At 38.8% G+C, this 17995-nt stretch overlaps 1 long non-coding RNA gene across 3 annotated transcripts in view; it reads right to left on the bottom strand.

The window, feature by feature from the left end:
- Positions 1 to 1885: 1885 nt before the first annotated feature.
- LOC147349183 (uncharacterized) overlaps positions 1886 to 17995 on the bottom strand; it is a 220544-nt gene continuing 204434 nt past the window's right edge. For 2 of the 3 annotated variants that reach the window (XR_015149500.1, XR_015149504.1), the window contains exons 3-4: positions 4418 to 4513; positions 1886 to 3180 (exon numbers count right to left, since the gene is read on the bottom strand). This is a non-coding gene — a long non-coding RNA (uncharacterized LOC147349183). The remainder of the gene's footprint in view (positions 3181 to 4417; positions 4514 to 17995) is intronic. The other variant, XR_015149501.1, reaches the window with a different exon arrangement.

Raw genomic sequence — 17995 nt, 5'->3', positions numbered from 1 at the left:
AATTTAAAGATACAGTATGTTTATTTTTTAAGAAAAAAAATATATGTGATCTGAAGTGAAGTCACTCATCATATCTGACTCTTTGTGACCCCACAGACTGTAACCTACCAGGCTCCTCCAAACAAGGATTTTCCAGGCAAGAATACTAGAGTAGGTTGCCATTTCCTTCTCCAGGAGATCTTCCTGACCCAGGGATGGAACCTGGGTCTTCCACATTGTAGGCAGACGCTTTACCATCTGAGCCACCAGGGAAGTCATGTGTGATCTAATAGCAACAAATCTCTAAAGTAGTCAGCGATCAATGCAAAGAAATAGAGGAAAACAATAGAATGAGAAAGACTAGAGATCTCTTCAAGAAAATTAGAGATACCAAGGGAACATTTCATGCAAAGATGGGCTTGATAAAGGACAGAAATGGTATGGATCTGACAGAAATGGTATGGATCTAACAGAAGCAGAAGATATTAAGAAGAGGTGGCAAGAATACACAGAAGAACTGTACAGAAAAGATCTTCACGACCAAGATAATCACGATGGTGTTATCACTCATCTAGAGCCAGACATCCTGGAATGTGAAGTCAAGTGGGCTTTAAGCATCACAATGAACAAAGCTAGTGGAGGTGATGGAATTTCAGTTGAGCTATTTCAAATCCTGAAAGAGGATGCTGTGATAGTGCTGCACTCAATATGCCAGCAAATTTGGAAAACTCAGCAGTGGCCACAGGACTGGAAAAGATCAGTTTTCATCCCAATCCCAAAGAAAGGCAATGCCAAAGAATGCTCAAACTACCACACAATTGCACTCATCTCACATGCTAGTAAAGTACTGCTCAAAATTCTGCAAGCCAGGCTTCAGCAATACATGAACCATGAACTTCCTGATGTTCACGCTGGTTTTAGAAAAGGCAGAGGAACCAGAGATCAAATTGCCAACATCCGCTGGATCATCAAAAAAGCAAGAGAGTTCCAGAAAAACATCTATTTCTGCTTTATTGACTATGCCAAAGCCTTTGACTGTGTGGATCACAAGAAACTGTGGAAAATTCTTCAAGAGATGGGAATACCAGACCACCTGACCTGCCTCTTGAGAAACTTATATGCAGGTCAGGAAGCAACAGTTAGAACTGGACATGGAACAACAGGCTGGTTCCAAATAGGAAAAGGAGTACGTCAAGGCTGTATATTGTCACCCTGCTTATTTAACTTCTATGCAGAGTACATCATGAGAAACACTGGGCTGGAAGAAGCACAAGCTAGAATCAAGATTGCCGGGAGAAATATCAGTAACCTAAGATATGCAGATGACACCACCCTTATGGCAGAAAGTGAAGAGGAACTCAAAAGCCTCTTGATGAAAGTGAAAGTGGAGAGTGAAAAAGTTGCTTAAAGCTCAACATTCAGAAAACAAAGATCATGGCATCTGGTCCCATCACTTCATGGGAAATAGATGGGGAAACGGTGGAAACAGCATCTGACTTTATTTTTGGGGGCTCCAAAATCACTGCAGATGGTGATTGCAGCCATGAAATTAAAAGACGCTTACTCCTTGGATGGAAAGTTATGACCAACCTAGATAGCATATTGAAAAGCAGAGACATTACTTTGCCAACAAAGGTTCGTCTAGTCAAGGCTATGGTTTTTCCAGTGGTCATGTATGGATGTGAGAGTTGGACTGTGAAGAAAGCTGAGTGCTGAAGAATTGACACTTTCGAAGTGTGGTGTTGGAGAAGACTCTTGAGAGTCCCTTGGACTGCAAGGAGATCCAACCAGAGCATCCTAATGGAGATCAGTCTTGGGTGTTCTTTGGAAGGACTTATGCTAAAGCTGAAACTCCAATACTTTGGCCACCTTATGAGAAGAGTTGATTCATTGGAAAAGACTCTGATGCTGGGTGGGATTGGGGGCAGAAGGAGAAGGGGACGACAGAGGATAAGATGGCTGGATGGCATCACCGACTCAATGGACATGAGTCTGAGTGATCTCTGGGAGTTGGTGATGGACAGGGAAGCCTGGTGTACTGTGATTCATGGGGTCGCAAAGAGTCAGACACGACTGAGCAACTGAACTGAACTGAACTGAAAGTAGTCAAACGGTGAAAATTGAAGAAGGAGAGAAGTCGTTCATTATAATGAAGCAAAAATAGCACAAATGTCCACTCTCACTGAAAAGAAATATGAAAGGAATAAAGTGAAAGTCCATCAGTTATGTCTGACTCTTTGCGACCCCATGGACTATAAGTCCATGGAATTCTCCAGGCCAGAATACTGGAGTGGGTAGCCTTTCCCTTCTCCAGGGCATCTTCCCAACCCAGAGATCAAACCCAGGTCTTCTGCATTGCAGGCAAATTCTTTACTACTTGAGTCACAAGGGAAGCCCAAGAATACTGGAGTGGGTATCCTATCCTTTCTCCGCCGATCTTCCCATCCCAGGAATCCAACCGGGGTCTCCTTCATTACAGGCAGATTCTTTACCTACTGAGCTATCAGGGAAGCCCATAAAATGAATAATAATCAATCTTATAATGTCTTGTATTTATATTTATTTACTCACCTAATCTTTATTAAGCTTATATAACACAATTAGTCATATGTAGATACAATTATTAGTTTTAAAATTGATTTTTAAAATTTCAAGTTTTATTACTCAAGTTATGCATTCATTTTCAAGGTTTCTTAACAAATGACTAAAACCGGTTATTTTGAATATATACTAACAAAGACAAGGAAACTACATTATAAAATAAAAACATGAAGAAGATACATGAGGAATTTAAGCAAAGCAAACAAAAAAAATCTTGATATCTAGATAATTGAAGCAAAAGTGGTTGCTTTTTAATTTTATGTAACTTATTTAGATTTAATTATCTTAATTCTCATGTTTTTTCTTTAGTAAAATATTTGCCATCTATAAAAATTGAGTTAGACAATCATTTTGTTCATTTAACAAATGGAGACAAATGTAGGCTAAAAAGAGTTCATTCCCTTGTCTCTGAGGCAGGTCTTCTCTATTGTGTTGCACTTTTTCAGAATATGTTCTTCAGAGCAATCATTCCTCCTTCCAGTCCTGTGCAAGGAGCCTGCCACACAAAATACTATAAGAAGATGTCATCAGGAACTGGATCCACCTGGCATTTCTACATGGACAGAACACTACACACTCCAAAGGGTTGTTGACAATCCTCTAAGGAAGAGTAGACAAGAAGATCAAACTATAGAATACAGGCAATAAAACTTCATCCAAGTCTTCTACAGTTTGATATGTGAAGAGATCTAGCAGTTTACCAGCTTCCTAGACCCAGCTTCTCCTACCAGTTTATTCAAAGATAAAGACATGGGTGTCATAAAGTATGGAATAGAGCAAAAAATAAAGATGTTAATTGCCTAACTAGATTTTTATTATTCTTCCTATTTGAGCAAGAACACTTCATTTCATTATACTTCAGGCTAAGTGCAATGATTTAAGCTCTTGCTTTTCATTAAGTGACAGATATTAGAAAAGAGAGTGTGCATTTAATAGTATCATTATATTCTCCCTGTTGTATATCTAAGATGTAATTATGGAAAATTTGAAACTAATAACATACTCAAAGTCTTAAAATAACTTGTAATGACAGATAATACTTCCTACTCCTGAACGAGTATAAATGAGGAATACATGAATACACAATGTGCTTTATAATCTCATGCTGTTTCCCTAATCTATCGTAACTACAATAGCCTTAAGTAAAAGTAAGTCATGATGCTTTTTATGTTGACATAAAAAGCTTCTCACCCAAATGAAGCATTCCTCCCTGAGATTTAACTATCAGACTAGGGTGCTATAACTCCTAAATGATGAAAACTATTAGTGTTTACAACAGTTAAGTGCCAAAATCAATAGATGTATATTAAATTGCAACAAATGGCTAGGGTAAATTAAAATTGTCGCCATATGCTGTGGAACTTGTCTCATGGTTCAGAGCAAGCAGTTAATTGAATCAATAATAAAAGCCAAGGAATTACTGTTAAATTTAGCAGATAATTATTGATCACCTCACTTTCATACTATACTATTTTATAGCTATTTATTTTTTCACTATTTTATAGCTAAGTAAATAAATACATTTCAAACTATATTACTTAAATATTTTAGTAAGCGAATAAAAATTTTTGGAGGAACATCTCCCTTTCAAATTGTTGGTAAGTTTTTAAATGTCCATGGCAGAGTCGGCAAATTAGCATGCTCTGTTCCTGACTAGGTGATCAAGTTCAGGTCTACACATGAAAGCTTAATCTGAAAGTAGGAAGAAAGATATTCATGTCCAGTTCTAGTATATTCTAGCAAAGGCAATAAATATTACTATTTTGATTCCTTATGATTAGGTAAACCAAAGAATAGAAGAGAAAAGAGAAGAAAAAAAAATCCCTCAATATTTGACCTGCCCTCCTATTTCTGTTAACAGGTGTTGCACCCAGAATCATATAGCTGCTCTTCCCTGGAATGGAAATTAACTGTTCTTTTCTGAAGGAGGAAGCTGCAAAAAAAAAAAACAAGCAAGAACTGATTAGAAGGCTAGGCACAAGAGGGCAAAGACCAGACCTTCAGTAGACCTTGAGCCTCATTATCCACGCACTGTAACACATTAGCATGCTAAGTGACACACCTACCAGCATCACAACAATTGACAGTTACCATGGCAACAATCAGAGGAGCACAAATAAGGACTGAAAGGGATTGTTGCCTCGGTACTTGATCCACAAACCATACCCCTGTTCTCAGATAAGTTATAAATATTCTTTCCTCTCTTCACCCAATTTCTTCCCAATTACCTCAACCTTCCTGTATATATGATGTCTCAGCCTTAATCGGGTTGAGAAATTGATTTTTGAACTAGGTTCAGAAGCCAGAGCAGGCTTCTCCATGCTTTGGCCAGTGAATTAACTTGTGCTGTTCCAGTCTCAGCAACAGTTTTTTATTGGTGATGCTAATCTGAGCGGAAAAAGAACCTCCCAAATTAGTCCCCGAGACCCTAGCACAGGTCCAGGAGATGAATTTGGTCACAGTTCTAGAGCAAGATGCATTGTCTAGGTTTTACCATTCACTGATGAAATGAATGACTCTCATGATGTTATTCTCATCATTAACATCATTCTCATTATGTTCAGTTCAGTTCAGTTCAGTCCAGTTGCTCAGTCGTGTCCGACTCTTTGCAACCTCATGGACTGCAGCAGGCCAGGCTTCCCTGTCCAGTACCAACTCCCAGAGCTTACTCAAACTCATGTCCATCAAGTCAGTGATGCCATCCATCCATCTCATCCTCTGTCGTCCCCTTCTCCTTCCACCTTCAATCTTTCTAATCAGTTCAGTTCAGTCTTTCTAATCAGGGTCTTTTCAAATGAGTCAGTTATTCGAATTGGGTGGCCAAAGTACTGGAGCTTCAGCTTCAGCATCAGTCCTTCCAATGAATATTCAGGACTGACTTCCTTTAGGATTGACATTTATTAACATAGTACAATTATAAGTTATTTTCAACATGTATACACTGTGTATTTGTTAGTATTACGCTAAATACCAAATATGTATTTTTATTGGTCACATTAATCTTTAAAGGCATATATTACTATTATTCTCATTTTCCAAATGACAAAGGTGAAAATTAGAGCAATGAAGCACAGGCATATCTTGGGGATATTGTGGGTTTGGGTCCAGATCACTGCATTAAAACAAATATCACAATAAAGTGAGTCACATTTTTTTTGGTGCCCTAGTACATATAAAAGTTATGTTTACACTATTTGTTGTTCAGTCGCTCAGTCACGTCCAGCTCTTTGTGACCCCATGGACTGCAGCACACTAGGCTTTCCTATCCTTCACCATCTCCCAGAACTTGCTCAAACTCATGTCCACTGAATCAGTGATGTCGACTCAATGGACGTGAACTTACGTTATACTGTAGTCTATTAAGTGCACAATCGTGCGATGGCATTATGTCTTAAAAAATCTTTATCGTTGTGCTTGTGCTCAGTCGTGTCCAACTCTTTGCAACCCCAGGGACTATGACTCACCAGGCTCTTTTTACATGGATTTTCCAGGCAACAATACTGGAGTGGGTTGCCATGCCCTCTTCCAGAGGATCTTCCCCACCCAGGGGTGGAACCCACCTCTCCTGCATCTCCTGCATTGGCAGGTGGATTTTTTACCACTGAGCCACCTGGGGAGCCCTAATTTGAAAACCCTTCATTGCTAAAAAATGCTAACTATTATCTGAACTTTTGGCAAGTCATAATTGTTTTAAAATATTAATATCAAAGATCCCAGATCCCAGATCATCATAGCAAATATAATAATAATGAAGTCAGTAATATTTTGAGAATTATCAAAATGTCACATGAAGAGCATTTCCAAATGCTGTTGGAAAAATTGAGCTGGTGGAATTCAATGCAGGGTTGCACAGTCCTTCAATTTGAAAAAAATACTGTATCTGCAAAGCACACTTAAGTAAAGTGCAATAAAACAAGGTATCCTTGATTACTTGCCCAAGGTAAAACAACGAATAAATTACTGCAGAACTTAAGCCTGTCTGAATCGAAGATGTGTACTTAACTACTAAGTAAGAGTGATCATATCACACTGGATTCCCAGTATTCTGGTTTGGAAACTTGAAATCAGGTATTTCCAAAACAGCCTATATTAGTGTAGCTCAGAGTCAGATATGACTAAGCGACTGAACAACAAAAACAATACATCTCATGTAATTCCCATAATCACTCATGTGTATCTTTGGGTTATGTCTGTCTTCCTCTACTAGACTAAGACACTTTCAGGGCGGGAAGTACATGTTACTTGTATTTTTACTAACCTCCTTCTACTCTTCCTTGAGTATAATATTATTGGAGAGGAAGAAATTTTCTTCTACCATTCTAAGTTCTTTGGTTGGTCTAAGAATTAAATTGACATGAGGCAGATTGTTGTTGCTGTCTAGCTGCTAAGTCCTGTCTGACTTTGCAACCCCATGGACTGCAGCACACCAGGCTTCCCTGTCCTTCACCATCTCTAAGAGTTTGCTCAAACTCAGTTCCATTGAGTCAGTGATGCCATCCAACCATCTCATCCTTTGTCATCCCCTTCTCCTCCTGCCCTCAATCTTTCTCAGCATCAGGGTCTTTTCCAATGAGTTGGCTCTTCACATCAAAGCCAACTCTTCACATGGCCAAAGTTTTGGAGCTTCAGCATCAGTCCTTCCAATGAATATTCAGGGCTGATTTCCTTTAAGATTGACTGGTTTGATCTCCTTGATGTCCAAGGGACTCTCAAGAGTCTTCTCTAGCACCACAGTTTGGAAACATCGATTCTTTGGTGTTCAGAGAGATTAACAAGAGAAAAATCTCAAAAAAAAATTTAATACCTGGTGGCTAAGTGGTAAAGAATCTGCCTACCAATGCAGGAGATGCAGGTTCAATCCTCGGGTCAGGAAGATCCCCTGGAGAAGGAAATAACAACCCACTCCAGTATTCTTGTCTGGGGAATCCCATGGACAGTGGAGCATGACTAGCTACAGTCTCTGGGGTCACAAAAGAGTCAGACAAGACTTAATGACTAAATAACAATAACAATATATGGGAGAGACCCTAAGAAAACTGAGGGACTTGCCAAAATGTCCAAAATTCTCACCTTAAACACCATCTTCAACTAAAGACAAAAGAGGGTATGGGGGTAGTAGTCTTGGGAGATGGAAAAGCACATGTTTGGTTAACAAATGTTTGGTAGGCCTTGCAGAGACAGAGGGACCCAAAGTAGACTCTGAGCTTTAGACCTTGCTGAAATTTCCCCTATTCACCTATGTTACCAGATATTCTCTAGTGATAGCTCTATTCTGAATCAGGTCCTTTATCTCAATTCTTTTAGGCAGTGAAGGAGGAGGTAACAAGAAAAACTTCTTGAGTCTTCTGTTTCTTAAAATAATCAACTTGTATTAATCATCAAGCCAAACAGACACATTTGCAGGTGGCAAATTTTGCTCCCCTACAGTCTAATGGTGGACGTGTCATTATATATTTTCCAAAACCCATAGAATTGGATAAGCCCAAAAGTGACTCCTAATGTAAATTACAAATTTTGGGTGATTATGATGTGACAATGTAATTTCATTGACTGTATTATATGAACCACTTTGGTGTGAGTTGTGGACAGTAGAGAAGACTGTCCGTATATAAGGGGCAGGGAGCATGTGGGACATTTCTGTATTTTCTGCTCAATTTTGCTATGAACCTAAAACTGTTTTTAAAAAATAAAGCCAATTAAAAAAAAAACTATACTACTTTTTGTCTTGCTTTTCTTCTTTCTTTTTCATGGTCTTTTTTCCATTGTCTACTTTTTTCTTTTCCATTCATGCCTCTGCCCCAAGAATTCTCACTCTCTAATCTTATCATGTCATATCTCTGCCCCAAGATTGATGACTACTCTTAGGTTAAAAACTATTTTCTGATTATTATTACCTTGAAATCTATGGTTACTTAGCAAACTAGTAACAATTCTATGTCATAACACTTAAAATATAAGAGTATCTAGGGCATATAATTAAATTTCAAGCTTAAAAACTTAACTTGTATACAAAATAGTAAAGATGAAAGCAATATGGATTTCTTCTTAGTAGAGATGTCATTAGTAAGGAGAACTATGTACTTCCCCCATCCCATTTTCTTACCAAGTAGTATTTTACAGCCATTAACCTTCTAAAAATACTGAAGAAGCTTTTGCCCTTTCTTCTGTGCCCACTGCCAGAGGAAGCAGGTGGGTTGCCCTGGCTGGTAAATGGAGACAGGCTGCCACCTGTCAGTCAGTGCCATCTTTCCTACTGAATAGGTACTTACTAAGTTCATTTGGTCTCCTTTTGAGAGTCAATTTCTGGGTATTGATAAGAAGACTGGGGTCTCTGAGGAGGAGAGAAGGGTCTGGGGTTCTTCAGGAGGAGAGAGGGGTCTGTACTTCTCAAGGAGGAGGAAAGGACAAGCACCTTTTTTTTTTAACTCTACATTACTTAGTCTTAGTCACATAAAACATTTTTTTTTTTTTCTTTAAGCCTGGTACTGATGATTACACAATACCACCTCAGCTTAAACTCTGCCAGCTCAGTTCAGTGGCTCAGTCATGTCCAACTCTTTCCGACTCCATAGAATGCAGCAACCCAGCTTCCCTGTCCATCAGCAACTGCCAGACCACGCTCAAACTCATGTCTATTGAGTCAGTAATACCATCCAACCATTTCATCCTTTGTGTCCCCTTCTCCTCCTGCCTTCAATCTTTCCCAGCAGCAGGGTCTTTTCAAATGAGTCAGTTCTTTGCATCCTGTGGCCAAAGTGTTCGAGTGTCAGCTTCAGCATTAGTCCTTCCAATGAATATTCAGGACTGATTTCCTTTAGGATGGACTGGTTGGATCTCCTTGCAGTCCAAGGGACTCTCAAGAGGCTTCTCCAACACCAAAGTTCAAAAGCATCAATTCTTTGGTGCTCAGCTTTCTTGATAGTCCAAATCTCACATCCATACATGAATACTGGAAAAACCATAGCTTTGACTAGATGGACTTTGGTTATCAAAGTAATGTCTCTGCTTTTCAATATGCTGTCTAGATTGGTCATAGATTTTCTTCCAAGGAGCAAGCGTCTTTTAATTTTATGGCTGCAGTCACCATCTGCAGTGATTATGGATCCCCCCAAAATTAAGTCTCTCACTGTTTCCAATGTTTCCCTACCTATTTGCCATGAAGTGATGGGACCCAGATCCCATGATCTTAGTTTTCTGAATATTGAGTTTTAAGCCAACTTTTCACTCTTCTCTTTCACTTTCATCAAGAGGCTCTTTAGTTCTTCGATTTCTACCATAAGGGTGGTGTCACCTGTATATCTGAGGTTTTTGATATTTCCCCTGGCATTCTTGATTCTAGCTTGTGCTTCATCCAACCCGGCAGTTCACATGATGTACTTTGCATATAAGTTAAACAAGCAGGGTGACAATATACAGTCTTGATGTACTCATTTCCTAATTTGGAGCCAGTCTGTTGTTCCATGTCAAGTTCTAACTGTTGCTTCTTGACCTGCATACAGATTTCTCAGGAGGCAGGTGGTCTGGTATTCCCATCTCTTTCAGAATTTTCCACAGTTTATCATGATCCACACAGTCAAAGGCTTTGGTGTAGTCAATAAAGGAAAAGTAGATGTTTTTCTGGAACTCTCTTGCTTTTTCCATGATCCAGTGGATGTTGGCAATTTGATCTCTGGTTCCTCTGCCTTTTCTAAAACCAACTTGAACATCTGGAAGTTCACGTACTGCCGAAGCCTGGCTTGGAGAATTTTGAGCATTACTTTACTAGTGTGTGAGATGAGTGCAATTGTGTGGTAGTTATGAAGATCTTTTTGTATAGTTCTTCTGTATATTTTTGCACTTTTTCTTAATATCTTCTGCCCCTGTTAGGTCCTACCATTTTTTTCCTTTATTGTGTCCATCTTTGCAGGAAATGTTCCCTTGGTATCTCTAATTTTCTTAAAGAGATCTCTAGTCTTTCCCATTCTATTGTTTTCCTCTATTTCTTTTCATTGATCACTGAGGAAGTCTTTCTCATCTCTTCTTGCTATTCTTTGGAACTCTGCATTCAAATGGGTATACATTTCCTTTGCTCCTTTGCCTTTTGCTTCTTTTTTTTTTTCTCAGCTATTTGTAAGGCCTCCTCAGACAACCATTTTGCTTGTACGATGGACATGAGTTTGAGTGAACTCCAGGAGTTGGTGATGGACAGGGAGGCCTGGCGTGCTGTGATTCATGGGGTCACAAAGAGTCGGACACGACTGAGGGACTGAACTGACTGAAGGATTACATAACAACAATGTATCCTGCTTGAGGACAGTTTCTCCTTCCTGAAAACCTTTTGACTAATAATGTTATCTTAAAATGTATATTATGGGAGTGGGATTTAGTAAGACCTTTCTATTTTTAGTTCTAGTCCTGTCATCTTAAAATGTAAATTGTGGGAGTGGGTCTAGTAAGAGCTTTACAACCTTGAGACATTCTTTTGATTTAATGTAATAACCAATTTAAAAAGTATATAACTCCCTTGCTAACACTAGCGAGGGGGTCACTGTCCATCCTCCTTCCGATGTCTATGTCGGAAGCTTTATCTGTCCCTTTTCCTACTTTAATAAAGCTCTGCTTCACAAACACCCTTGAGTGTTCAAGCCTGGTCCCTGGTCCCTGGTCCTGAAGCTAAGTCTTCTTCTTCGGAAATCACGAATGGGACATCGTTCATCATAAGCCATCATGTTGTGCTCTCTACTCCTTCCCAATGTGTGTGAGGAAAGCACACCTCTCAGCAAATGTGAGTCCCAAGGCTAATGGTGGGGGACGGGGAGGGTGTGGTGGAGGAGAGCTGTATTTTAATGTTTGCTGCTGCTGCTAAGTTGCTTCAGTCCTGTCTGACTCTGTGCGACCCCATGGACTGGAGCCTACCAGGCTCCTCCATCCATGGGATTTTCCAGGCAAGAGTACTGGAGTGGGGTACCATTGCCTTCTCTGATTTTAATGTTTAGCAGTTATGAAACCTATATTTTTATTCTAGTTTCTGTGTCCAGTTCTCACTTGGCTCAGTGCTTAGAGGAGAGAAGAATATACTCAGTTGGCATGCCCTAAAGCTCCTACAACATCAAGGACATGTTTTTTCCTTTCTTTTAAAGTCACACAGCATTATAGAGTATATAAAACGTGTTTCTATATGTGCTACTCAAAACAAAAGATTACAGATTATCTCTAAGTAAAGTACCTTAGAGATATCAATAACCTCAGATATGCAGATGACACCACCCTTATGGCAGAAAGTGAAGAGGAACTCAAAAGCCTCTTGATGAAAGTAAAAGTGGAGAGTGAAAAAGTTGGCTTAAAGCTCAACATTCAGAAAACGAAGATCACGGCATCTGGTCCCATCACTTCATGGGAAATAGATGAGGAAACAGTGGAAACAGCAGCTGACTTTATTTTTCTGGGCTCCAAAATCACTGCAGATGATGACTGCAGCCATGAAATTAAAAGACGCTTACTCCTTGGAAGTAAACTTTCCTTGGAAGGAAAGTTATGACCAACCTAGATAGCATATTCAAAAGCAGAGACATTACTTTGCCAACAAAGGTTCGTCTAGTCAAGGCTATGGTTTTTCCTGTGGTCATGTATGGATGTGAGAGTTGGACTGTGAAGAAGGCTGAGCACCGAAGAATTGATGCTTTTGAACTGTGGTGTTGGAGAAGACTCTTGAGAGTCCCTTGGACTGCAAGGAGATGCAACCAGTCCATTCTGAAGGAGATCAGCCCTGGGATTTCTTTGGAAGGAATGATGCTAAAGCTGAAAGTCCAGTACTTTGGCCACCTCATGAGAAGAGTTGAGTCACTGGAAAAGACTCTGATGCTGGGATGGATTGGGGGCAGGAGGAGAAGGGGACGACAGAAGATGAGATGGCTGGATGGCATCACTGACTCGATGGACGTGAGTCTGAATGAACTCTGGGAGTTGGTGATGGACAGGGAGGCCTGGCTTGCTGCGATTCATGGGGTCACAAAGAGTCGGACATGACTGAGCGACTGATCTGATCTGATCTGAAGTAAAGTACAATTTCATTTTCAAAGTTATATATTATATATAGTTCTGTGCATATATTTTAAGTGTTTTCTTCAACCTTCTTGCCCTGTTCCCTCCAAAGGAGGCTCTTACCTTCAAAGCCATCACTCATCCTCTAAAACTGTATCACATATTTAAGGGAAGGAAGATCAGTGAATGTGATGAAACCTGGGTGGGAAGTAGATAAGTTTTGCTGAAGAGTGGAGAGTAAGCACAAAAATAATGAGCAAAATAATAAAAAGAGAAGGGTTTTGAATAATATTTCTCTCTCTGAACCTCTTCCTAAAACTAGTGAGTTAAAATGAAATGCTATAAAGGTAACATCCTTACTGTCATAGTGTCATCTTTAAATAAATGAAAAATATATAATGCTATAAAAATATAAAGTATAAAAATTATTTAAAGGTAACATCCTTACTGTAATATTGTCATCCTTAAATAAATGAGAGAAAAATTTAGCATAAAGAGTAAAACAGCAGTTGGATCTGTATCAGATTGGAAAGTAAATATATACACATATATTGACAAAGTTTTTCATAGTTCCTTACATGATCATGAGTCTAATGAATGAAACTATCATAAGTACACTCTGAAATAAGGTATGCTCAAGACAAGTGGTAATTTAACTTGAGGAATAAAGTGTTATTAGTATCTGGGCTTCTTGGATACTTAATTGAACTAAAATAATTTGTGGAGGGTGGCTTATCATTATAGTAAATGAGATGGAGGAGAGCGAGTGAGGCGGAGTTCAAGACAGCAGGAAATAAAAGGCATAAAGAACTACTGAGCCAGAAAGGAGAATTGAAACAGACCTGATGTAGCACTAATCATTAGTGAGTGAAGTAATGAACTAGGAAAGAGATGGGGTTTTAGTTATGGCCCACCAAATGGAAATGAGAAATTTCCAGATGTTCCATATGGTCTGTAATTCAAATGCTTTGTGCCTTCAGGTCAGAATTTTCAAACAGATAACAGATGTAGAAAAGACTCAAAATTTCATGCACATACCATGATTGTTAGCTTTCAAAATCTCAGGGCTTGCGTGCAAACTCCTCATATAAGAAGTAGGGTTTAAAATAAAGCCTGTCAGACCCCAGGCAGAATTCTACTTGAGAAAACGAGTTTCAGGTTAACAATAGCTTTCTTTTTACGTACCAATTCAAATGGTACAAAAGAGCATTAGGGGTTTTAACACGATGGCACTAATTCAAGAACTATGGGGTTCAAAAGAACATTTCTTGCCAAATGGCTTTTTTGCTAAAGAAAATAATTCAAATTGAAGATTTTGATATGGAGAGATCAATTCTGTATACAACTGAAGTTAAAGTCCAACACATCAAAATATCAATGTTATTTTAAGGGAAAGAATACAGAAATTAATCTATAATGCCAAATTCTCACCATTTCTAAACTGCCAAAACAAAATGAATTATTCAATTTCCAAAAGCAAAACTGACATCACCATACAAGCACTTGTGAGATCCTATGTGTGACAGTCCAGAACGATTGATGGAAACCCCTCCCCACTGAGCTTTAAACTCAAGTAAAGGAGATAACATTTGCACCCAAATAAATGATCACAATTCTTAGAGTGGTTAGAGACCCACAGAAGTACTAAGGAGATATGAAGATGTTGAGAGTAGAATACTTATCAGATAGAAGGGACAAAGGAAGCATCTCAGAAAGATGATATTCTGACTGAGCCATAGAAGACTATGTAGCAGAATGCCATGCAGTATTTCCAAGCACAATTTGAGTCCCAGCTCTCTCTACACTCATCATGTGACATGGACCAAGTCACTCAAACTCATCAAACCTCGTCCTGAGTTTGTAAAATGTGAAAATAAATGCCCCCTGTCACAGGTTTCTTGCAGGTATAAAAAGGGATAATACATTTAAAATGCTTTCTCAGTACTTAGACACAGCACTGGGAAAATTCTTCTTTCCCATTCCACAAGTTACTGCTTTGAAAAAAATATAGGAACATTTTTAGTGCTATTTCTCCCCTCTCAGGGAAGGACTAGGGGACAGGCTTTTAGTCTCTTCTCCACTTCTCAATACTCTTCTCTATGAGATTAACACTGACAGATAATCTTGAAATAAAGACAATGATCTTGTGTGAACCAGATTTCTCACTCTCTCCTTCTATCCCTCTCTCCTGCTCTCAGTTGACAGCCAGCAAGAAAAACGGATTTTCCTTCCCATACCTGTTTCTGGTGAGTCCAGGTCCTTACTGGGCCAGTCTATTACTCTATGCTGTGTGAGTGTTGTCCTGCCCACTGGCTGCCTGGCTAAGCGTCATCTTTGCAGATCTGGGTCCCTAGATTTGGGGTGGGAGAAGCATCAGAAAGGTTCCCTTTTGACTTTGGGCTGGCATACTGTTCTCTAAACCAACTTCATCCTGTATTTCCCATGTGTTTTTGGTCTAGTTTTCTATTGGTCTAGAAGCTAATGGGGAGGAGGGCTATGATTAATTGCATACCCAATAACCTGAATTATGAAGTAATACCTTAGGGAAAGTGTGACTATCACACTCTGACATGAGCTCACAAAATACAGAATCTAAAATGGAAAGAATAAGACATGTACATATAAGTCAAAGAATAGCTCTTCTTAGTGATACATGGGGCCACTCTAGGCTTAGATGCCCGGATCCCTTTTCCTTGGAAGGACAAAATATGACTTCCCTTCCACGTCAGTTTGTTTAAAACATGTAAGATTAAAACATCCAAGCTCCTTCTTTGTATAATGAGCTAAATTTTTTGAGATAACTATTTGTTCACATATGTTATGAGAGGGTTATCTCTGTACAGTCAGCTTTGAAGAATGCAGAATCATCAAGGAAGAGTTACTTCAACTTTGGCTAAAAAGAGAGACCTCCCTGTACATTACTAGGTACTCATTTCAGTTAATTATACCATAAAGAATAGTGTGGAAATCACCTCTACCACCTCTGCAAAGAGCACTAAAATACATCCCTGCATTGAGCTCCCTAAGCTCACTGACAGAATGTTCTTCTCCTCCACTGAAGTACTGAGTGCTTGTATCTGAGGCAAAGAGCCCTTCATCTCTACCTCTGCATTTCATACTCCTTTTTCTTCACTTGTCCACAGCTGAAAGCCAATGCCTCCTGAAATTTGGTGCCCTTTGGTGACTCACTTTCCTCACCCTAGTCCTGCTTAGCCAACTTGTCAAAAAAAATCTATTAGACATAAGATAAAATATCTGTTTTAGCTTTATTGATATTTTCATTGCCCTTGGCTCCCTGGAGTGAAATCTTTCCAAATCGAAATTAATTTCAGATGAAAGTGAAAGTGTTAGTCACTACTTTCTGTCCAACTCTTTGCCACTCCATGGACTATAGTCCACCAGGCTCCTCTGTCCATGGAATTCTCCAGGCAAGGGCTGCCATTTCCTTCTCCAAGGGATCTTTCCAACCCAGAGATGGAACTCAGGACTCCAGCATTGCAGGCAGATTCTTTACCATCTGAGCCATCAGAGTAGCCCCAATCAAAAGGTGAACCTGCATATTAATACCTTAACAAGGTCAGGGTCAGTAGAACTATTCTAGACAAAGAGAACACTTCACTTACAGTACTATCAAATAGAGATGGATTTTGTAACCCACTATTTTTTATTTCACTCCTTACTGATTTGAAACTACAGACTGCATATGTACTCCCAGCTACTGAGAATAGAAATTCAAATGTTCTTAAAGCTATATGATTTGTGAATTAGGGCAGTAGGAGTGACTTTGATGATTGAATCTGGCTTAAGGTCAAATGCTGTAAAATCCTATCAATTTTTAACAAAATTTCTCAACATCCAATCAGCTCTTTCTGATATAATGACTCTGTCAGTTAAAAAAAAAATCATTAATCTAGATATACATGTTATAATGTACTTTCTCATAGAATTCACTCTTTTATATTAAAATTAGACAACGAAGTAGCATTTGAAACATTTCTGTGTTCATGGTGACCATTAATGGAATCTATGTGGATACAATCAATTCAAGATAAAAGGGCTACATCTGTAATCTTTGGCAAAAATTCCTGGCATAGAATTATCCATTTATCCATGTGTTGTGATGGACCCAAATAAGCTTCATGAAAAAGACTCTAGAAACGCACTTGAGTCATTCTTTGTTCTTTCACTCAGGTACTCATCCCAAGTAAGCTATGACAAGCCTAGACAGAGTATTAAAAAGCAGAGAAATCACTTTGCCAACAAAGGTCTATGTAGTCAAAATTATGGTTTTTCCAGTAGTTATGTATGGATGTGAGAGTTGGACCATAAAGAAGGCTGAGTGCCAAAGAACTGATGCTTTTGAACTGTGGCATGTTGGAGAAGACTCTTGAGAGTCTCTTGGACTTCAAGGGGATCAAACCAGTCAATCCTAAAGGAAATCAACCCTGAATGTTCATTGGACAAACTGATGCTAAAGCTGAAGCTCCAGTACTTTGGCCACCTGATAAAAGAGCCAACACTTTGGAAAAGGCCCTGATGCTGGGAAAGATTGAAGGCAGGAGGAGAAGGGGGTGACAGGAGATGAGATGCTTGGATGGCATTATGGACTTAATGGACATGAGTTTGAGAAAGTTCTTGGAGATGGAGAAGGACAGGGAAGCCTGGCATTCTGCAGTCCATGGGGTCACAAAGAGTCAGAAACAATTGAGCGACTGAACAATAACAACAACCCATCATGTTTAAGTTCCACAATTTTCCTCAACTATGTAACTACAATCTTTACTAAAATTAATGTCAAATCATATGTGACTGTTTTAATTAGCAACAAATAATACAAGGACGTCAAGATCATGACAGATGAAATCATCTTTTTTATCAAAAAACCCCACCTTTATCAAAAGTGCAGCTATGAAGATAATACTACTTATGGGAGTTTTCTATAGAAATAAATATAAATTTCCCTTGTTCTGAATTTTAGTTTTAGATCAAATCAAAACTATTTTCTTAGAAATACATTATATTCTGTATCCTCAAAAAAATTATATTTGCTAAAAATTGCTCTTTGGCATTACCCATCAGTTTGAAGACTTCCACCAGAAACCATGGTATTAAAGACTTTCTTGTATTTATTATAGGGATATTATCAAGGATATACCAGCTATTATAACTGTTGTTTTGTTTGTTTGTTTGTTTTTGTATAAAGGCTATGGGAAAATCCTCACTTCCCACAAACTTTTATATAATAGGTCTCAGTATCAGAGATACCTGTTTCTTTTCATTCTTTGGATGCTGACATTTGCGAATTAAATTTCTCTCTACATATTGTCTGATGAAAATTTTGGTGAGCAAATTCACATTTTACTGCTGCTGCTGCTGCTAAGTTGCTTCAGTCGTG

This window comes from Bos grunniens, chromosome 21, assembly GCF_055505025.1.
Source record: "Bos grunniens cultivar Pamir isolate PY7600 chromosome 21, Bosgru_T2T1.0, whole genome shotgun sequence".
In the NCBI taxonomy this organism is placed as follows: Eukaryota; Metazoa; Chordata; class Mammalia; order Artiodactyla; family Bovidae; genus Bos; species Bos grunniens.
The sequence above is the reverse complement of the archived record's forward strand: the minus strand, read 5'-3'. Positions and strand labels throughout refer to the sequence as shown.